Below are 22,433 nucleotides of genomic sequence, written 5' to 3'. Positions count from 1 at the left end.
CGCGGGTAAATGCGAGTGTGTGTGTGTGTAAATGTTTGTATTGCCAGGGGCGAGCGTCTGCTTCCGCCTCAAATGTTCGCCTGTGTTCGTACATATATTTCCGCTGAAGCCATAATGGGAAACAGCTGATAGCACACGCCCACACAGCGCACCCCTCATAACGGCAGAGAGTGAGAGAGGGGAACGGTACTATAAAACTGATCTGGTAATGGGCGTGTTTTTTTTTTTGGGCTTCGTTGGGCCAGCCTGCTCTTGTTATGGTGTTCGAGTGTTGGAACATTGATTTGGATGAACAAACGGCTTAAAACATTGGCTTGAAAGTGAAGCTTAACGGCAAGTAAAACTAACTGCTAAACGGCTAAGTGCTCAGCACTGTAAGCTGACTAGTGTTGGAAAGCAGTCACTGAAAAGACTGAAAGAATCTTAAAAGACAAAACTTAGCCCAAGAGAAGCTGTTCCTGTATTTCAGAACATTCCCTACAGGAACCACTGAGCAGTCGGCGAGGAGGGCAATCAATCATGCACGAATCCATAAAATTCCACTAAAGAAGAACAGAAGAAGAGTAGAAGAACCAAATCGGAAACCATTGAGGAGTAAGTTCTGGTCAGCTGTCGTTTGGCATTAAGAGCTGTTTGAATAGCGAATTATAATTGCATTTGGTGGGGCATAAGGAGAGAGAGAGAGAGGAGAAAGAGTGTGGGAGAGCGAAAGCTGTCCTGGGTTGATTTATGTTCGTGTAGCAATGCTGGGGCCTGGGCCTGGGCTGGGGCTGATATGATAAATGTCTGCAACAAGCCGAATTTGTTGAGCATGGAGAAATGAAATGACAGAAGTGCTCGAAAGCGGGCAAAAGCCCGCAGATACACCACACACACACACACACACGCGTTTGCAATATTAATGATGTTGCTGCTTATGTAAATTGAAAGCAGAAAGGAAACCACAGAGCAGGCTATCAAAAAGACCACCGACCATCATCATCATCATCATCATCATCATCATCTGCCTTTATGCTTCAACTATAAAACAGTTTTTATTTATCCATTTTCAGTCGAATCGAAGCCACAAAGGAGCAACTTCACCCAATCGAAATCAGAGCAAACAAAGGATCTATCTGGCGGCTGCTCTGTACATAAGCTGAACACAATCCAGTATTTATACGTGTGAAGTGGAGTATAGACCAGGCCAAAAAGGACACGATAACAAATCCCCAGGCAGCACTTAAGGCATAAATCTCTGAATTCCATCATCTCGGCAGTGCGAAAGGGACAAGCAATACAAGTGGCTGCTGCCTGTCGAAACTGTAGGGCAAGCCTCATTCTTATCATTGTCCTGCATGTTGATTTCGAACACATAGGACACACACAGGATACACACACACAAGCAGCTGGCACAGACAAAGCTCTCAAGGACTTTTGGTGGAGAGGAGTACACACAGCCATGGCCAGGTAGGACAAGTTTGACTTGCTCAAAAATGTATTTTGCGGTAATTTATACATTTGTATCGTCTCGATACTCGAGACATTGCCGTTGCCGCCTGTCAAAATATTTCCAGCTCAATGCCACAGCAAGCCGGAAAAGAAAAACACACACATTTATCATGGACATGGGCGGAGGCACTTTTCTTTTAATAATAAAAATGGAATTTGCCATTCAATTGCCTCTCCCCTTGTTGTACTCGACCCCTTGGGGTGGCCGGGGCACACGGCGTGGGCTGTATTTTATGGGACATGTGTTGGCCACATTAAAACCTGTCGGAAAGTGCCAAGAGCTAGGACATTGGGCAAAGGAATTCTAAGAAATTTCATCAATTTCAAAGAGTGGATTTAATTGTTCCTAGAATTTCCACTGAAACTGAACTGACACTGAAATCGATTTAGAAACACACAGAAATTGTTCATGCTGGGGGGAAAGTGTGCATAAAGATTGGCATATCCGTAAACAACAAATTGATGCTGCAAAAGGCATGTCAATCAAACTGATGGCGCTTCTGCCCTGTCAAACATCAAATATTGCAGATTTTTTACAGCTTACAAATGATTTCGATACAAATGATATTTACATTTAACATTTACCTTTGTGAGCAAGGTTTATTAAGGCTTATCTTTCAACATAACGAAGGTTAACTGCATTTATTGGCATTTCCCTTTATGTGATTTTGTTTCCATCCACAGGCTACATTTCTGTAGTTCATTTCGTAGCCACAGTTTGAGTTAAGCATTCTGATACCCATCCACAAAATACCTTCCTGCATCTCATTTAAATGTTGGTCAAACCGCAATTTGTACTTTGATTTATTGATGCTTCGGCAGGACTCAAAATCAAAGACAAAGCAGTTAGCTACTTATTTACTGGCCAAGAACTGGATCACAAACCGCACTAGTTTGGATAATTTGCCACTTGATTAAACGGAATCAAGGCCAATTCAATTAAAGCAGCAGTTCCTGCCCGGTGGATGCGATTTTTGGGCACAGCTGTCAATTATGGCTAATAGTACGCGAAGTTGGACGACTGTTAGTGTGCGAGTGGCCGTGGCCCCACGGCCTCGTCGATTTTTGCGCCTAATGACAGCCCTTCGACAGGCCTTACGCTGAACGGCAATTTGCTAGGGGGACTGCCATTCTAGGGTTAAAATGGTTTCAGCTCTGCTCCACTCCATGTGTGCTCTTGCTCCTTTGGCGTCACGGGCAGGAAAACAATGGAAAAGTTTCAAACGGATATGGATACATTTCCGGCGCGTGCTAAGTACGCACCAGTGGCAAGACACTGAAGAATTGTTTGTCATTAATTTAATTCCACAGCGAAAGACACACACACACACACACGGAGCATTCCGTTTTAAATTTCATTCCCAGCCCAGGGAGTTCCTTTGGCAGGAGCCGCCGCCACGAGCAGACAAAAAGGCAAAAGCAAATAATTAAGGGGGGGAAGGAGTGCGTGTGTGTAGTGTAGTGTTGTTACAACATAATACAATTTATACGAGTATTGGTGGCATGGGAGCACCTTTTGCTGTTTGCTTTACAGTGAGACAAGGTGACGCCTTCGCCACTTCTCTGTCTCTTTCTGGCGCTTGTCTTTCTGCGCGTGGTGAATAAGTTATTCCTGCTCCCCACAGCGGACAGCGTCACCTTGTTGGTGAATTCAGCTTGCACGGAGGGGGCGCATAATGACAGGCAAACGAATTAAAGTTGATGGAATTTGTTGCAAAATAAGGCTTTTAACTGTATCCGAATTCCCTACCAGAAGAAAGCACTCCCGAGGTGTCTGTCTCTCTCTCCATCCATATCTGAGCCGCGATTAAAAAGAAAAAGTATTTAGTTGTCACGTTGAAATGGTTCCACATAGAAACTTTGTTTCAGACCTTCGCAGAATGTGGCTGCCACAGGTGCACTGGTGCTTTGGGCCAACTACTGACGTGTGTTGGTTTCTGGTCGGAAGTTTCCTAATCCCCCCCACAAGCGTGGCTCAACCCCCACCTGCGTGTGTGCTGCGTCAGAGCAAAGATTAATGGGTTTTGCTGTAGGGTTTCCACTCTCTCCTTCTCTCTCTCTCTCTCTCTCTCTTTCTCTGCGTTTGTTTACTTTTGTCATTCATTCGATTTGGCTTCGCTTTTTCTTGCTTCTCAGCACTTTTGGTGTCGCATTTTTGCTAGAATTGGCTGTTGCTGCTGTTGTTTTCTGTCATTTTCATCTGCTTGATTATGCAAACACACGTTTTGGTGCGCAAAGAGAAGGAGGAATGCGTGCAAAAAAAATGTGAGTGCTGCCAACTGTCGGTTTGTATTTGATTTGCATTAATGGAAATACGATTTCCCATTACCGCTGCTACTTCCTGTATTGTAAGATGAACATCTCTGGCACCTGAGCATCTTTGCTGTCTGCTCTTTGAATTGAGAAACAAAAAATCGTAGAACTCAATTGAATAATAACTAAATTTGCTGAAAGGAAACAGAGGGAGAGCGGGAGAGAAATGTATTTCTTTCGCTTGAGTAAAAGGCTTACAAATTTATTGCTTGATTGGATTTGAATTTAGATTGAGATTGAAATGAATCGAATGCAATTCGGTGCCCAACAATCGCTCACCCATAACCACCCATGACCTTGTTTTCCACTGCCCCAACTGTGCCTGTGCCTATCCTTAACGCTCGACTTGAGCCATTCTGCTTCTGCCAATCCTGTCGCATATCCTTGATAGTTCATTAGCAAAAGCCTCTCTCCATCTCTGGCTTAGTTTGCGCAAAAGGCAAATTGTATTTTCTAGCAATGTCATTTGCCGGGTCCGTGGGCTCTTATGTCATGACCAACAACAATTAACGTTTATGTCGGCTCTCGGCTTCTTGGCGGGGCATTTATTTACTTTTTGCTTGCCTTTCGAGGGTTGTTGGCTGGCGATGGCACCTTCAAAAAATAAAGAAAAATAAAAGAGAGTGGCCGCTGAGAAGCCCCACAAAACTTTTTGATTCAACTTCACTGCCAGAAGCAGCGGCAAAAGCTTCGAGCGGAAACCTAAATGAACAAGGACACGGGAGTCCTTTTCCGAGGGAGCTGTTTATTAAGGAAAAGTTGAAGTTTATAACTGATGACTGCAATTGGATCATTATTACAGCGAGAAAGAGTATCTCCCCCCCTCTTACAGAGCAGCTTAGCTCATCTCCTTTGGATTATTGTTATTTGCTTCGTTCGTTAAGGTGTGAACATGGTAAACTGTTGTGCAAATCTTTCATTGATCGCTCTGTATTTAGCCCAGTGATTATAATTACAATCGGCCCAATTACACACTCGCACAATTAATGTGGATAATAATTGCCAGCAATTAAAATAACTCGCCAGCACTTCGGTCGCATTATTGAGGCATGAGGGGAGCGCCAAGAGCGGGGCAGCTGGAGGTAGAGGGAGGGAGTCCAAGTCTGTGCTTAAAGCCTCTCAAATGGCTCTGGAGGAGCAGGAGGAGGAGGCGGAGGAGGGAGTGCCTGCCCTTGCATACTGAATAACTCATTAAAAGCAAAACAAATTGTGGCAAACATTTCACAACGTAATTTCCTCCACCAGATTCCAATCATTTTGCTCCAGCCCAGCCAGGGATTTTGTACGTTTGGCTGAGGGGGCGGATGTGGCCTCGGTTATTTGTCTTGAGCTTTGCAGAAGAAACATTTTATCAAGCTTAGATGCAGGTCCAGTCTACAGACCTCTGTGGGTTGGGTGGGGCGCCACGGTGTCAGCAGTGGCAGCTTTCCGAGCCATTTGAGTTATTTAAACTGTGCTTTGCGGTTGAAATTAACGCGATTTATATGAATTTATCGTGCCAGGAGCAGCAGCAGCAGCAGCTCTCTCTCCCCCTTCGTTCTCCTTGTCTAAGTTAACTTGTTTCCATTGTTTCCATTGAAACATTCTCTGCCCCGTACCATCAGTTTTTCTGGCCATTGTTTGTCTCTCTGGCTGGGGTTTGGGGCGGTGTACATTTTTCATGGCTTTTGCCTTCGCCGGGCGAAAATCTGTGTGGGATTTTGCATGCCAGCAGCGTGATTTCTGGCCTTACAGCCACGGCAGGCGCTGTTCTTGTTCTCGCCTCCCCTTTGGGACAGCCACAACCAAATGTCACCCCGCTGCCACCGCGCACTCGTTTCTGCCCCTTTTTTTTTGTGAATCTGAAGGCGAATCGATTTATTGTTTTTTTTTGTCTCCTTTCTTTTTATTTCCCCTATTACCTTTCTCCTTGGCTTTGCCGCATTTTTACGTGTCGCGCCGTGACGAGCTCCAAGTTTGTTACGTGTTTTAACATGTTATTGATCTCCCATGCCCCATGCCCCTCACCCTTTCAGCTCTTGGCTGTGGGCCAAGGATTTGTGACACAAAACCAAAAGGAGGGAGGGAGGTCCCCACTAAAATATAATTTGTAATAATTCTACAACGACTTCAGCTTTTAAAAGCGTATTAAATATGCATGAACTGAGGGATATAAACAAATACAAATTAGCCAACGGATGTACTAACTCCCAGTTGAGTTTTCAATTCATTCAATATGTATTTTCCAGCTGTGTTTCTTTTCCATTTTGAAGCGCTTCAATCCGAAAAATATCTCCAAACTGATCAAATAACCCTGGCAGAAACTCATCTTCAAGCCGAGGGGCGCTGCCGCATGACGCGAAGCACGTTTAAGCTCTCTCCTTAATGGTGCTTTCTCTCTCTCTACGATAATTGCCTCTTATTCGATGGAATTGGTTTGTTAGTTCATGGCTTTGGCAATTATTAATATGCACAATATTCCTCATAATAATTCCACTAAAAGGATAAACCGAAAATCGCGTTCAGGCATAATTATCGCTTTAGCAGTCATGTCCCATTTTTGGGTCATTATCTGCACACATTGAATTACCTTAATTTAGATGATAAATCATCAGTGCTAACTCTGGTCCGATTTTAGCGTTTAGATGGCACACACAATGGCCATTGGAAGCATAAATTATGCGGTGAGGTGCGAGTCAGAGGTTCGGCTCTACTCTGCTCGGCTCGGCTAAAACTCTCAATGGAGCCACACAGCCACGGAATAATTGGATTCTGGCAATGAATGGCAGTTTTGAATGGGTGGGATGGAGGGCAAATGGAATGAATGATTCATTGTAGACTGAAGTGGCGCCTGGAGCTGCTGGTCAAGTTGATGATTTTTCTCTAAATGCTGCACACAACCCTTTGGCCAGCTGGATGTTTGCCTTGCCCTCCAAGTCGGCATTGGCATTGGCAGCTTGGAGTTGCCTGCAAGACAAACAAAAAGGGAGCGAGCAGCAAGCCTGGGATATGGACAGCGTCCTGCTGAACGTCAAAGCATCTTGAAATGACATGAAGCCTGCAATCAGGCAGCCGGCGGAGCGGCTCAGTGGTCCAGAGGCGTCTGTTCAACCGAGAAACACTTGCAGAAATCTAAAGGGGAAACGCTTTATCCAATCTCCCATATCTATCTCCGATTTCTCGCAGTGTGCTGCCGGCCCGAAGCAGTAATCAGAAATCAGGAAACATGAAGATAAGAGAGAGAGAGATATTGGAGAGGCGGTTGCCTGCCTGTGGAACATTGTGTCCATCAGATGTGTCCATCATTTGGAAAATGCCTGGGATTAGTTGTGTTTTTGGATGGGACACCTTTTCTCTCTTCTTTTGCTTGCCGCCCCCTGGTCAGGCGACCTCTCTGGCTGCACACTTTAAGTTTTGCCGCATCGAGTCCTTGTGATTGCATTGGAACATAATCCCGCTGCTGCCCCAATTGCTGGACGCACTGGCAGCCCGCTCCAGAGCTTTTCGCGGAAATCAGGGGACCTGCCTGCCACTGCCTGACTGCCTCCGTCGCTCATTATAAACTCGGCAACACTTTGCCCCCCCGCGCATAAAGGAAAGGGGCTGACGCTGTGTGGTGCGGCATCATTATCGCTCCTCGTGCCCCACTCCATCATCATCCACCATCCTGCTGCTGCTGCTGCTCCTGCGTTGTCATCATCATCAAAAACACGAGAACTCTCGCTCCCTACCACTGGGCACCCCCTCCTCGTAGCATTCTGTGGCAAGTGGCGTTTCGCTTGACTTCTGTTTGTTGTGCCAGTTGGGGGACAGTCGGAGTGGGAGTGAGAGTGGGAGGACTCCTCTCCCGTAATCAACGCAGCAACAAATAAAAGATGACAGGAACAAACAGTCGTGTCGCACTTCCATTGGGCATTTTCTTCAAGTTTATTGAAGCAATTTATTGCTAGGAACGTTCCGAATGAAGATATTGTTTCGCCGCAGCCCAGTCTGTGATTTGTTCCCCCTCCACACTGGGGTAGGACATGAAAAGGGTCCAATTTATGCCTCGTGTTTTTTGCTTCCTTCTTTATGTTGTCTCCTGTTTCTGGTGGCTGGTTCCTTGCTTCTTGTTTGGAGTAATTAAATTTCTCGGCTTGTTAATACTTTGAATAATCATTATGAGTCGGCTAAAGGGCCGAGCGTAGTCCCATTTCCAGTCGACTGAACTTAATGAGTACTTAATGGGTTCTTGTTTGTTCGAACAGATCTGAGGGAATACTTTTTGCTTGCCAACTAAAATGTGTTCAAGGAAAACCCCTAAACAATACACATAATTGGTTCGCAGGAATATGCTGTCCGATAACTAAGCCCTCTTTCAGGGTAATCCCATCAGAATATTGCATTTCCATTTGTGGTCAGTGCAGCAATGGATTTTGGGAAGCTCTTCTGCAACTTTTGTTGGCTTAAATTTCGGGCGAAGCCCATGGCATATGCAACCGCACTCTTCTAACTCCGTCTCCATCCCATTGTTTATGATTTATAACCTTTGGCAAAATTTCCACGAAATGTAAACCAATTAGTGGGGTCAGGTTTTACGGGCGCATTTTGTGATGCATTTTTATATGTTGTGATTTTGCAGTGCAGAATGTTGATTGGCTTTGCTTTATGTTAAAGATTGTTAAAGATGTTAAATTGACATTAAAATAATTACAATAGGCCAGCACTTTTTACCCAAAGTAATCAGTGTGACCGCACGCACCGTAATCGACTTGTTCGCCGGCAAAATTCGATCAGCGCACCCGATTCGGCCAGGGATTATATTCCTATGGAAACAATAAGAAAGATCGGAGCTCATTTTATCAATATGTGTATAAGGAGATAAAACACATGTTTATTGTATTTCTGTCCCGACGGAACGGACTTATCCAATAATGCGTTGCTTTCTACATGGATTGTTGCCCTCCAATCTCGCTATCCACTCTGAAATAACAAAATTCTGCCTGCTTTCATACAACATTTAAATTTTAAATGAATAACGGATTTTATTTTGTAAACAAACACAAAAAAGTGTATCCAGAAAGCATGCACTTCACCCACTTTGGTCATACTGGGCACAGAGCCAAGAAAATTTAACGCGGTTGACTACTGGGTTTTACTAAAAACCATATGGAGTGTTTGAGGGGAAAAACATAGAATATTTCGACAAAACATCTCCGACATCGTTAATGTTCCAATTGGAACGGGTCGGCGTGTGCAAAAAAAAAAGTAGTGTAAACAGCCAGCGGTTCGTTTTTCCTCGGTATGTTTACGGTATATTTCCAAACGAGAAGGTATATTTCGGTATATTTCTGAGAGTCAGGCTGCATGTGTTATCGATAAGTCCGCAGTTACACTGGTGGGCTAAAAACAGTCGTGTAAACAGCCAGCGAATTGCCTTGTTTTTTTCTCCGCGTCCACCCCCCAGCTGCGGATGGGGCTGTGTTTGGTTTGTGCTGAATGTGAATTAAATTGTGAAGGAGAGCGAGAATATAAGCAAAAGGCGAGAAGGTGCAGACAGCAACAAAAGAAGCGCACAGAAAGAAGTACGGTACGGTACGGTACGTGAGTGCGTCTCGTACCTGTGTGAGTGGAGTGCGTGTGTGTGAGTGTACAAGTGCCTTCAAAATTGCTCAATGGCCCACAAAACAGCAACGAAACGGCACTGACCAGATAAATAGCATACAAAAGAAAACTGTTTTCCTCTGGGGCACGTGAAAATTGTGTGTGTGAGTGAGACTCCTCTGCGGAGAAAGTGCAGCGGCGGCGGATACAAAGTGAAAAGCAAACGCAAATAAATATTTTTTGCCCAGTTTTCGAGTTTATTTTTGTGAAAGTCAAGTCTGTGCGGAGGCAGGCACCTCACCTGGAGAGGCAGAGGCAGCTCTCTTTCTCTCTCTACCACATCTTTCTCTTGCGCGCAACAACAGTAAAAGTAAAAAGAGAGGTAAGAGTGCACAGTGTATTTTTCTGTAAACATTTCCTCTAGAAACGGTCGTAGAAACCATGTTAACGTTCGAAATGTCGTCATCGGTGGCTTATTATTATTATTTTTGTTAAAAAAGAGACGGTAGCGCAGCAAAATCTCGAAGCATTGCGAAATTTGTTTCTTTTTGCTTCGTTTTTTGTGTTATTTGGTTTTGTTTTCTCAATGGCCGCTGCCAGTACATTTCCAGCTGTGTTGGTGCGCGAGAGAGTGCGAGAGCGAGAGGCGAGTCAGCTGTGTTGTGTCAGCGTTTAGCACGTTGCTGCCCATGGTCTGCGAAACGTAAGGTGGGCAGAGAGTGCGGCCCACAATTTACACTACACGGAGAGCTTTACCATCTGCGAAATGTAGCTTGGCTGCTACTGTGTGGAAGATTTTTCTCTGCTTTTGCTTTCTGTGCATCAGAGCCGTTAATTGATTTCTGTTAACGGCTGCCCGTGAAGCAAACAGAAAACAAAAACGGCTGGAAACACACAACTTTTCAATTTTATCCAAACAAATCGGACTCTCTCCCATTGCCATGCTCTCTCTCCGTCTTGTCGCTCTCGGTGTGGACTGGACAGCATTGCCAGCTTTAAATCGTTGGCGCGCTTTGGATTTTGTACGAAACGTAGGCTCCAAAATGCTGAGCCAGCGAAATTAGACAAACAATCAACTGCAGAGGCACCTTGTTGTTTTGTTCAATTGGAACATTAACAGGTATACTTGCGATTCTCTGTGGCTCTACCAATTGTTAAATTTGTATAAACCTAAATCCATTGATTTCTGTGGCACCCTCACTGAGGTGAGTGCAAGTTGTAGAGACAATCTATTGAAAATATCTGCCATAGGGTATCAATTGCGTCGGGCAACGCAGCTGGCCTTCCTTTCTTGTTGACATTGAATTGCTTTTTACGCGTGCTCATGCACTGCGCTCGCCGTTCCATCTGTATATCTGTGGCGCGGTATGCGCTGTATCAGAGCTGCTGCCAAAGTGCAATAAATTCACTTGAACTCTCCCGAGAAAAGCCAGCACCCCACTTGATCCCGCTGGCCCCTTCTCTGTGTTGTGTTTCTATATTTAATTTGTTAATCAATTGTTTGGCGCTGCCCATAAAGGCTATAATTAAATGTGTGTAAAAATAAATGTTTGGATGATTGCCGGTTTTTTTTGTTTTGTTTTGTTTTTTGTATTGCTGCTTCTGAATCATCGCAATTAATTAATTTTCATGGAATTTCAATTTAAATAGAGATTTTTAGCTTAAAATCCCCCTGTGGGGATGATGAGGCGTTCTTCTGGGATGATTGCGCTTAAATTTTGGCATTTTCACAGGGATTCCCAAGAACTACTCGATATCTATCGTAGATTATAGCAATTCCGAGTATTGCTTCACTTAAGAAGCTTATTTGTGTATATTGTTGTTGGTCATTCGAACCTTTGACCTGTGAAACAAACCGAGCGCATTGCTTATATTTTCAAGTGAAAGATTACCGGGGGCCAAGAAGGTAACATTTAGCATTTGAATTCGCATCTATTTTTATTCGCTTCACCAATTGGACAGGTTTTCAGGCCCAAAGACAGTGAATTTCCGATCATAATTTATTGTAACATGAAATCAATAGAACCCGGATTCTGCTGCTAAGTTATAACCATTAGGTCTAACGTTTGAAAAGTCTCCTTTTTATGGCTAAGATTTGATAGATATTTCATTCAACTCTGTTGACGGCTAGCGTTAGTGTGTCTGCCATTGATTTTATGTATTCAAAACGAGGCACCAGTAAAACCTTTCATTGATTGATTGGCAGACGTATTTGGCAATCGCACACTTCCACGCATACGGGCAGGGCACTCCATCGGGGTGGAAAAACAAAGCAGCAGCGAGGCAGAATGGCAATCGACAATATTATCACTGTCAGACAGAATTTACATTTGATACCGCCCGCAGGCATTATAAATTTGCTTATCTAATCAAACAAGAAAAACAAACATACATGTGTACATATGTAGCCAAAGCGAACGCGAGCCAATCCCAGAGCTATCTGATATCCGATACCTAATTAAAGTTCACTTTTGAAAGTTCTCTTTTGCTGGGTGAATCGATTCCAGAACTGGGCTTCAATTGCTATCCAAACAGCTCGCTGTATAAATAAATAATAATAGTATTTGTTGCCTTACCCACCGCCGTCTGGCTGTCACACGACCTGCCATAATGTTAGCCCTTACGCGATCCTCGACTGATCGTTTCACTTGCCCCTGAATCACGTCTACCCTAGGGTCATTATTCAGACGAGAAAATTGCAGCACAGAGTTGTTACAGTGTGCTAAAAGGTGGATGTGGTGGTGGATACATCGAGAAATAGTTCTCCCAAAAAGAGAACGTTTCTAGATCCATTATCACATGTAGAACACAATGTGATTGATCGAAGAACATTAATAAGCACATTTAGTGTGTTAACAGCTGTTAAATCTGCTTTAATGTAAGTATTGGAATCATCAAATAGAACCTGTTAAAGTTACCCCAAGTTTATGGCTCAATAAATAATTTCCTGGGTCAATGAAAGATCATTTTCTTACATTGTGGGGTTCATTATTTAACAGAAGAACATAAAAATGTATACAAAGTTAAAGAAGAACAATGTGTACTTTATACTTTTTTTGGTATCACACTGTAGCCGTAGCCGCCCCCTATCCGAATCGGTTTGGGTCCGATATCGAAGTCTGAAGCGTGCGCTCGTCCTATTAGCATAACTTTATACATTTGCATCTTATCTACTCATCTATAAATTTAATGTATAAATCTGTTATTGGTTTCTCTTAATCTTGATCTCGCAGTTTTGTGTTTTTGTGGGTTCCGCTAAGGTCAGTTATGGGTCATAAAATTCAAAAGTCTGCGATTAAACAACAGTTTTTACTACTAGCTCGAGTCCTCGCTGTAGTCGTTCTCCAATGTTCACTGTATATGCCATTGCTGTTGTTTACCCTTTGGTTTCAGTTAATTTTTCATTTGCATGGAAGTAAATTCGAAACTGCGAAACAAAAAATAAAGCGACTTCAAAGACCTGACACATCGTAAAGTTTTCAGAGCAGTCGTCGACAACGACGACGGCGACGAGTTGAGAAAACTCAGTCAGTGTGACAAGTGCAAGTTGCTAATAAAATGGCCAAGTCAACAGGTAACAGGCAGAACAGAGAGTAGCAAAAGTAAGAAAATTGAATGACGTGACAGACGGAGACAGTGTGACAGACTGAAAGACAGTCATTCAGAGTCATCCGGGAGTGTCGCTCAGTCAGCCATATTTGTTTTTTTTTTGTGTGTGGTTCGTCGATAAGAGCCTCGCTCGCCCGCTCGAGTGGTGAGGAGAGGTGAGGAGACCTTTGGCTGTTTTTGGAGAGCTCTTTAAGTTTTTGTTTTGTTTTTTATTTTGTTTTATTGCTGCAACAACAGCAGAATTTGTAACCTCAAAACTGCTGTCTATTTAGTGGCTTATTTTTCGGTTTAATGGTTGTTCTTGCCGAAATGCGTGTAGCAGCTGAAAACTGGTTTTAAGCCAAAAGAATAACAACAACAGAAACAAAACAAACAACACAAATATTTAAAGTTGATGCTGCGACTATGGGGTTACCCACCAAATGTATAATATATTCATATTTTTCGTAATTATTATACACTGGACAGTTTCCAGTGGAAACTACCGCTGGTGTTCCTTGTATTAGCATTATGTGGCACGCAGGGGTTTCCAACGAATATACCCGAATCGGATATATCCAGGGTATGAAAAATAAAATAAGTACAGCGTTGCCATTTTGGTTTTCGCAGCTTCGAAGTTTGCTCTCTGCAGCACCGCGAAGAGAGTGCTGAGAAGAGAGTAGAAACTTCTGTGTTGGAGCTTACAGCTGTTTCTTTGATTCAGTTGACTCCCCCTCCCCACCGCCACCCACGTGCTTGATCGCAGCTGCTGCTGCTGCTGCTTTTGTCTTCTTTGTGCTCGGACTTGCACGATCGTGTCTTCTAGGCTTTAATCTATGCAAATATATAACAAATTCTGTTTGATTATTTATGAGTGTTTTCTATTTCTTTTTACCGTAGAGGTTTTTATTTTGCTTTAGCTTTTGATACCCTTGCTGTGGTGGGGTATTATGATTATGAGAATATATTTTCATAGCCTTCGCAGGAGTTTCCGATCAATGACTGGCACTGGAAGCGTATCTAAATCTTCGACATCCGATGCCAGCTCCTTTCTTTCTCGTTATTTATTGTTTTGCCGTTTTTGCGTTTATTGAATTTGAATTTATAATTATTTTCATTATTGCAAATGTACATATTCCTCTACTTCCCACTCGCTCTCTGCTTATCTGTCTGTCTCACTTGCTCTCCTTGTCTGCCTGCTAATTGTGTAATTGCATTTACAGTCCCCCCCATTTGACCCCACCCCGCCAACTGATTGCAGTTGCCCGTGCCCGTGCCCCGTGCCTGTGTACCTGCCAGTGCCCGTGTGGGTGTTATAATTTATTACATTTCTGTTGGTTTTCTATTATTTGTGCTTTGAGAACTGATAATGGCGGAACGTGCGATTTTGCCTATTATGGGAATCATAGCAAGGGGAATGATGATAATTGTCTTGCTGCTAGTCCGATGTTCTGTAACATTTCCAGGAACATGTTTCGTACAACATCAGTTGAGGAAGTGGTTTAACATTCAGAAGAAGATAAAATGTACACTCTGCGTGGTTGCTTCTTTAATCTACACTTCATTTCCTAGAACTCTTCTTCGCTACGAAGCTAAAGAGATAAATTATCTAAATAAGAAGTTAAGAAGCCATAACCGGGCTTCAATTATTCTCCATCTCCATCAAGTGATTTCCTTATCTGCCATCTCTGCTAGGCAATCATAAAACTCTCCGAAATGCCACATCTTCTAACCTGTTTCTTGGTTGGTCGCGTATTGCTTCCTCTACAGAGTGGAACTGCGTGGAAATTTGCATTAATATGTATTATTTAAAGCGGCAAAAGCAATGCTGGAAAAGGGGAAACGTTAATGGAACTGCAATATGATCGCAGTCAAAGTTATGAGACCCAATAGGCTCTCCTTATCACTTTGTCTGGGACTTGTGCGGAGAGTTTATGGAACCCTTAATCTTATCGATTAGATTTTCTTATGATTATGATGACGACTCGTGCTCTGCTGTGCTGAAGTTTGGCAAAAGTTTTGGTCTTATTGCCTTTCATTTATCTTCATGATTTCTGCATTTACCGCACTCATTTTGCCGGCTTGCTGGTCTTGGCCTGGCCTACAAGACGGGCCCAGCCGGTGTCCGTTGCTCGCATTCGGCTTCTGACCCACTTTCGAAGTCAAACCAAAAGCAAACCATAGCCCCTCAGGCTGGGGCAGCACAAATTCAAACAAATGCATTTTTGCGGCACTTGGCCAAGTTTTTTGTGCATGTTTTGTGGCCGAAAGTGAATGTGTGTACACGCGAGTATGAACGTCTTGTCTCTGGTGGCGAAAAGAAAGCCGTTTCCTTGGCTTACTTGGCTTTCACTCGCATCACGTTTTCCCAGCCCAACCAAGCAGAGCAACGCCACTCCTCCTACCCCCTCACTCCGCCCTCCTTCCGCTGCACTCATCTGCCGCGAAGCAACTTTATTGCTTCGCATGCCGTTATCCAGATGCTGTAAATATTTTCATAAGCACACGCATTGCTCCCTCCCTTCAGGAGGATAAATATGTACACATACTCGTACTCATGTGCATTCCCCGCCCCATTCTTGCCACATGATAAATTCCATTCTTAAGGGGTCACTGCATTGAGCTGCACGGGAGTGCTTGTCGGTACATTAAAGATTGGAGAAGAGATTGATCCAGTAAATGTCGTGGGATTCACCAACAGAGATGCCAGAGAGAAGTCGAAGAACGTTTCTAATGAATATTCGTTTACAATGTAATGTAAATTTTACATTATAAATTGCAATAATCCATTTGTCAGGCATAAAAATAGTTGGTGGTTGGAAAAACACAAAGTCGCTCCCACTCCATGCAGAAAGCTTTGTATTTCCACAGGGGATTTTATATCTGAATTATTTATTCAACTCTACCCTCAACTGCAACTGGTTTGCAACTTAATGAACTGCTGGCATCAAATCAAATCGAATCGAATCGAATACGATTCATTTGCATAATGATTACAATCTGTGAAATATGTATCTGCTTTAGATACAACAAAAAACAACTGCGAAATCCTTCATTAAATTTTCCACATAGTTTTATTTTTTTATTTTTTATTAGTTGTGTATTTTGCATACATCAATTCAACAATTGCGCTCAAAAGCATTTTAATTTATACACGACTTTTACACATTTCTGCTGTTTGTTTATTTGTTTTTCGGTGTTTGCTTTGCCCTCTCTCTCTCTCTCAGGCTTCTATTTACCTTTCGGCTTTCCGATAATCATTCAAAAATCGTACGACTATTTATTGAAACATTTACAACGCGAAATTCCCCTTGCCAATCACGATTATATTGTATGTACAGAAAAAACCAATTCATTTTGGCTTTGGCAATAAAATATTTAATTGAATTATTCTGTTGGGTGGCGAGAACGGGAATAAAGCGACAATCAGAAGGGAGAACATTAATTGATTAAACGTTAAAATGGTAAATAATTGAATGCAAATAAGAAAACACAAAATAAATTGAAATTATTGATTTATTGTGGATAAAAACACTCTGCCAGTACTGCATATAATGTGTTTAAGCCACTGTTTAAATCATCATCGCTGTTTTCGCTGGGAATTTAATCAATGGTTTTGTAGCAAACAGAAGGAAATTGAATCTCGGAGTTCTCGGCCATCTTCTTCCTCCACGAAAAATGTAAAATATAAAAGCATTTATACTCCAAACCATTTTGAAAACTTTCCTATAACATTCTGGTGCAAATCGAATCGAAATCCAAATGCCTTTAAGAACGTTAAATTAATTCTTGGAAGAGGAGACATCTGGTCTCAAAGCTCTCTTTCTGTTCTTTCTGTCCGCAAGCCGGCACTCATGGTTATTCAATTGCTTCGCCAAAAGTCAACGCCGAAAATCTCATCCCACCGACCAGAACCCACATCTTCAGCCGCTTCCCCCAGTTAGTATGTATACAGAAATGTTTCATTAATTGCAGCAGAGGAGCGTGCACACGTACACTTAGAAAAATTAGCGAGGAATTACAAATTAACTGAAGTAAACTCTTTTATGAATTTAAGACAATGTTTTAAGTGAACTTTGAGCGAAAATCTTTAAAGTTTGAGTAATTTATCAGACACAAAGTACAATTATTTTCTCTCAGTGCACCTGAGTGTGTTCGTTCTCAGGCTGTGCTTCATTGTGTCCCTTCTCTCTTCTTTTGCTCCTTCTGAGTTCGCCTACGTCTGCCTGCCTGCTGATTCGTCCGTAGGGTTGCTGCTGTCCCTGCAACGGACTTGTTGGAGTTATAAATATGCAATTATGTATGTGTATGTGTATGTGTATGTGCATGTACATATGTATGTGTGTGTATGCCCAAAAGGGAAGAAGAGGAAACTTTTTAGCTGCCTCAGGACTTGTACCAGTCTCCCCTTCTTTTCGCGGCCGGCATAAACAAATCTTGTAACACAAAAGCTTTTTAAATATTTCACGGTTGCGCACGTAAAGTGAAGTGGCTTTAACGGGGGAACAAAGTTTATTAGGCAAACTATTGGAGCCTGCAGCTCGATGATGGGAGGGAGTGCAACTAATTAAACAGCTGGTAGGATCCCCTGCCTTTACCCTACAAAACGCTGCTGCAGTGGCGCGCAGGCAACTTTTTAACGCGCTTATCTCGGTGGTTTGCACAGACACAAAACACTCTCCCACACTCGCTCTCTGTCCTCGCCAAAAAAGAGCGGGGGCTGCGAGGGCTTCCTTCTGTTTGCCCAACAAGTTTGTCCATAAACTTTTACCAAACTGCCACGCCCCACACCCGCTAGTCATCCACAGACTGACACACACGCGCACCCACACACAGAATTTGAGCTTTTGTTGCACTTTTTACGTTGCTGTGTTTCGAGAATAGATGGAGCTGAAACTAGAGGGAGAAGCAAACAACATAGTTGTGTTTTTATGCTAATTTAATGGATATTGCTAATGCTTTAGGTGAGGTAGACATTAATCAGCATACATAAATATGTACATATGTAAGTATGCATATACAAAGTAGCTTTAGTTGTTTGTTGAGAGCGCATCCATGTGCCGGTGTGACAAGAACTCTTTTTTTGTCCCTCAGCCACTGCCGCTCGCTGCTAGCTATGCAACTCTCTTTCTCTCAGCCACGTTGCCCACTCTCATTCGTTTCTATTCTTTTTCTCAAGAGAATGCAATGAAGTGAAGTCCGCAAATAAAACGGTTTTTTTTGCACCCTCCCTCCCGTCTTTGCTGTTGTGCTTTACATCTTTTGTTTTGGTCGCCCGCACGTGAGTGAGCGCCAATTTTTTCTGGTGCCTGTGCCTGCGCTCCTTTGGTTGCTGCTTACTCTCCAGCCCTCTGGCTGTCGGCTGCACTTGGGTCTGGCGGTGAATGCACTTTGGGGAGCTTGCGGTGTCCGTTATTGTTGCTTTTATACGAGGAAGGGAGAGAGAGAGGGAGAGAAGGAGAGACGGAGATCTCCTGCTGAACCTCACACGGGTGCTTTGACTCGCTTGCCACTGCCTTGCTCTGAATGAATGGTTGGTATGACTGCATGCATGGTTGAATGACTGACTAAATGACGGAATACCGAAATGTCTGGCGCGTGCTCTTTAAAAAAGGCATATTCGAGAACATATGTACATGTACATGTACACTCGTACATACATACATAAATATGCATCCCATCTCATGCCGCTGCACTGACCTTCGCCTCTTGTTTGTGTAATAATTCGCAATATGCTAAGCATTTAACGCAATTTTCGCGGCATATTTTCGAGGCAATTGTTGAAAAGGCGCAGAAACTGCGCCTCAATCGTGCGGAACGGAACTGTAACGGCACTTTTCAGGCCCATAATTGACTTCCAAAAGGTGGAATGACTGTGCAGAGCGCGGCCGAGTGGCGAAGGAGTGCGCAAAGTGTGAGGCGTGAGGTGCGGCATTTCAATGCCTCGAGTGCAACGACAGTACTTGAAATAAACTGTTTGCCTGACCCCCGAAGCCCCTCAACCTCAGGCAGTCCCGCCCAGTCTACCCCCTTTACAGCTTTTACAAATCTGTTGACCATTTTTGAGGCGCAAATAAAATTTGACTCGGTCAGAATTATGGCGCACATCAGAAAATTTACATGACAAATCAGGCACACGGCGTCGGGTGGTGCGGTGTTGAGGCGTGGGTGGGTCCAGTTTAAGGCGCGTGTCGTGCATATTCAATGAGTAACACTACGCATATAGCCTGTATGTACATATGCATATGTATTTACATAGCTGTGGTCGCTGTGGTTTCTTGTTGTCCGCAAGATTACAAAAAAGTAGAAGAAACACCAACTAAAAGCTTTGCAGAAGAACTTTGCATGTCAGAGATGGAAACGACGGAACAGTCATAAATGAAAAACTCTGAGGGAAAAACAAATAAAGACGGAATATTGTGAAACTTTCATAGCTTTAAAGCTGATATTGCCCCACACACACACATTCTACTCCGCCCCTGGCATGCTCTGTGCCAGTGTCTGTCTCTCCCCTGCACTTGGACACGAACATTGATAAGCAATCTGCGACCATAAAAGAATAAACCTTTAGCTTACAGTGTCCATGTACTTGCCACTTGCTCTTGGTGGGGTTGAATGCACTTCGGCACAGCACAAAAGATAATCTTGGGATCAGTGGGAAACCCAACTTCAAGCTGTATACGAAGTTGGAACATTTTACAAGGTATAAATAAAGGTATACCCCCGGGAACACACAGCCACATAGACAAAGAGTAGGGAGAGCTTTCTCTCTGTGTTTGTTGGCATTTTTGCACTACCCTCATTCCATTTTCGCAATCGCCTAATTAAATTTACAACAAAAAAAAAGTTATTAAAATTTGCTACTCAAAGCCCTCTCGGCTGCCCAATTAACAAAAAACAAATAGCGACAGAGACAGAGGAGAAAATTATGGAAATTTTTAACGTTTTCTTGTTACTGTTTTTTCTTTTGCACATTTATTTGTACACAGTCCAGTCACGTCCTTCGTCCTGTTTTTATATTGTCTCCCACTTTGAAGTGAATTACAAAATGCAATCAACTTTCGCTTTGAAGCCAGTTCGAGTGCTTAATTGAATAATATAATATAACTACAAATATAATAATAATAAGTGCAGCTGTTTTCATTTGGATGTGCGTGTTTTTATGTACATATATTTTTTGTATTTGTGGGAGAATGGCTGCCCCTGTCCCTGACTTTGAACTTGAATCTGGGAATAAATTAATATTTTTATGTGCACGATGTGTAGTACATCGGCTGTGTAGTGCCTGCCGCCCCAAACATGGCCACAATGCTGTCGATTGTCTCTCAGTTTTTCGTGTGTAATTTAAATTTATTTACAAGCCAACGCTAATGAAGTCATCGAAGCGAATCGTGAAATTGCGTAAGGTCTAGACCTAGACTCTAGACAAAGCCCGTTCCGGAGACTGTGGCAGGTTGTGGACAGGAGGGGGAGAGAGAGAAGAGAAGGCCATCAAACAGCATAGCAAACACGAACATAAAAACTGTTCAACTTTACAGCTGAGTCATTCCCCGCCGCAGACTGATAGAAAGATTGAAAATCGAATCGAAGTCACCTCGCCCATGCCCTGGCATTGGTGCAGATACAGATACACACACACACGACCAATCTCTGGCCATAGATACTTTGTGTATCGTCAGCATGATTATATCCAAATTTAGATCCATTCATTCTGAATTTAAAATTCGCACTCAACGATCCATATCGTCGAGCCAAATAAGGCGTCTACTTTGCCAAGTCACTTTGGGGTGTTCAAATTGAGGCTGCAACGAGGTTAGTAGAACGTCAGAAACATATTTAAGGAAAGCTTTAGAGCTACACTTCGTGTAGAATTAGGGGAAACACAGACAAAGGCATCGAAGGAACACATGTCTCTACGTCGTAGAGTCTACGACCAAAACATCCTAAATTTATCCATGTACAAATAGGTTTTGGGTTCTGCAATGGTTTTAATCAGCGTTATACTACGCTTTGGTTTCATTTATCTTGAATAATAATGATACTCTGTGTGTCCCACTGATTTACAACTCTGCGTTTTGTGGCAACATTTCAATTGCACTCGTTTATCTCAGCCAGGCAATCAATCGGAATTGATAGCCAGCAAAACAAATACGTTTATCAATTTCATCACTCTCCACGCTCCACTCCACCAATTGGCGTCTTGGCTTCAACTCTCTCTCCCTCTCTCCCTCTCTCTCTCTCCAGAAGGTGACTCAGTGCAGTCTGATTAATGTCGATTAAATGCGCGTATTTTGTTCTTTGTCAGCGTCGATCGATGAATCAACCAGCCAACCAACCGCAAAGTTCTGTTTGGTTGGGTTCTCTTTGTGGTTTAATCGGAGTGGCTCAGCGAAAACCCCCAGCACCATTAATAGCCATATCGATTATGCAACTCATCAAACAATTGTTAATTCAATGCCCAACTGCATTCACATGCAGCTCAAGTAGACAATAACTCAATTAGGAGCAACGAATATAAAATTGAACAAAAAATGTGCAAATTGCAAATGAAAAGTGCACGGGGAACGTCCGTCCATTGGGGGAGGCGTCAATTGTGCAATTTGTATTTGATTCCAAATCGAAGCTGGCTCCGGCACTGGCACTGACTCTCTGGCACTGTTTATATGATTTTTTCCATGTGTGTTACCTGGTCAAAGCTACAATGATGGGCAAATCAGAAATGGATAAGGGATATACATATATTTCCCCTTTTTTTTGTTGGCTGCTGCTCTGTTTACTCAATAATATTTATTTATCTGAATGTACGCGCTGCATATTCAGCTTCTGGCGTAATCAAAAGCCAAACAAAGTCTTTCCGCTTTGGCCAGCAGCCAGAAATGAAATTCTTAAACATTTATTGCCCGCCCGATCATTTCCCCATTGAAGATGATGTTGTTGCCCGAGGGGCACCCACTAAAAGTCACAGACCGAAAATAAACGCAATTCGGTGAATAACTTATACGTAATATAAACACATCAATTATTGCAATTGGGGAAGACAGCCAAAGAAAAGCGGAAAAGGCCGCATAAATGCACAAGTTAAAGTCACGAGTAAGTGTGGAAGAGGATCAGAAATTACTTTGAACAAGAAATGTATGCAGAAAATATTTTAAAATAAAGAAGAATAAGGAAGAATGTTTTACGAGTAAATTAAAATGGCAGAGGAGGTACATTTTTGATGAAAAATATTGCTGATACACGGAGCCCCATCAACCACACTTTTACAATATTTGAATTCGCTTGCTCGAATTTACATTGATAATGTTTGGAAGTACTTCCATTGCGCCACACAGATTGTGTACCCGAAAATGCTTAATTGAAACGTCAATCCGCTTTCGATTGCAATTCCAATTGATTCCCAGCTGCAGTGCAAGTAAATATTGTAACACAGGTGGAAATTGATGCTTCGTTTGGCTTTTCTGTTTATTATTCCGGCAATA

The 22,433-nt window shown here is 42.8% G+C and overlaps 1 protein-coding gene across 1 annotated transcript in view; it reads left to right on the top strand.

Annotated features, from left to right (window-relative positions):
• Positions 1-9,159: 9,159 nt before the first annotated feature.
• Positions 9,160-22,433, top strand: part of LOC117891946 (la-related protein Larp4B) — a 37,563-nt gene continuing 24,289 nt past the window's right edge. Inside the window, exon 1 of the mRNA XM_034797800.1 lies at positions 9,160-9,748. The gene's annotated coding sequence lies outside the window, so the exon portion shown is untranslated. The remainder of the gene's footprint in view (positions 9,749-22,433) is intronic.

Source organism: Drosophila subobscura, chromosome E (assembly GCF_008121235.1).
Source record: "Drosophila subobscura isolate 14011-0131.10 chromosome E, UCBerk_Dsub_1.0, whole genome shotgun sequence".
Taxonomy (NCBI): domain Eukaryota; kingdom Metazoa; phylum Arthropoda; class Insecta; order Diptera; family Drosophilidae; genus Drosophila; species Drosophila subobscura.
This window is presented reverse-complemented; position numbering and strand designations above follow the sequence as displayed.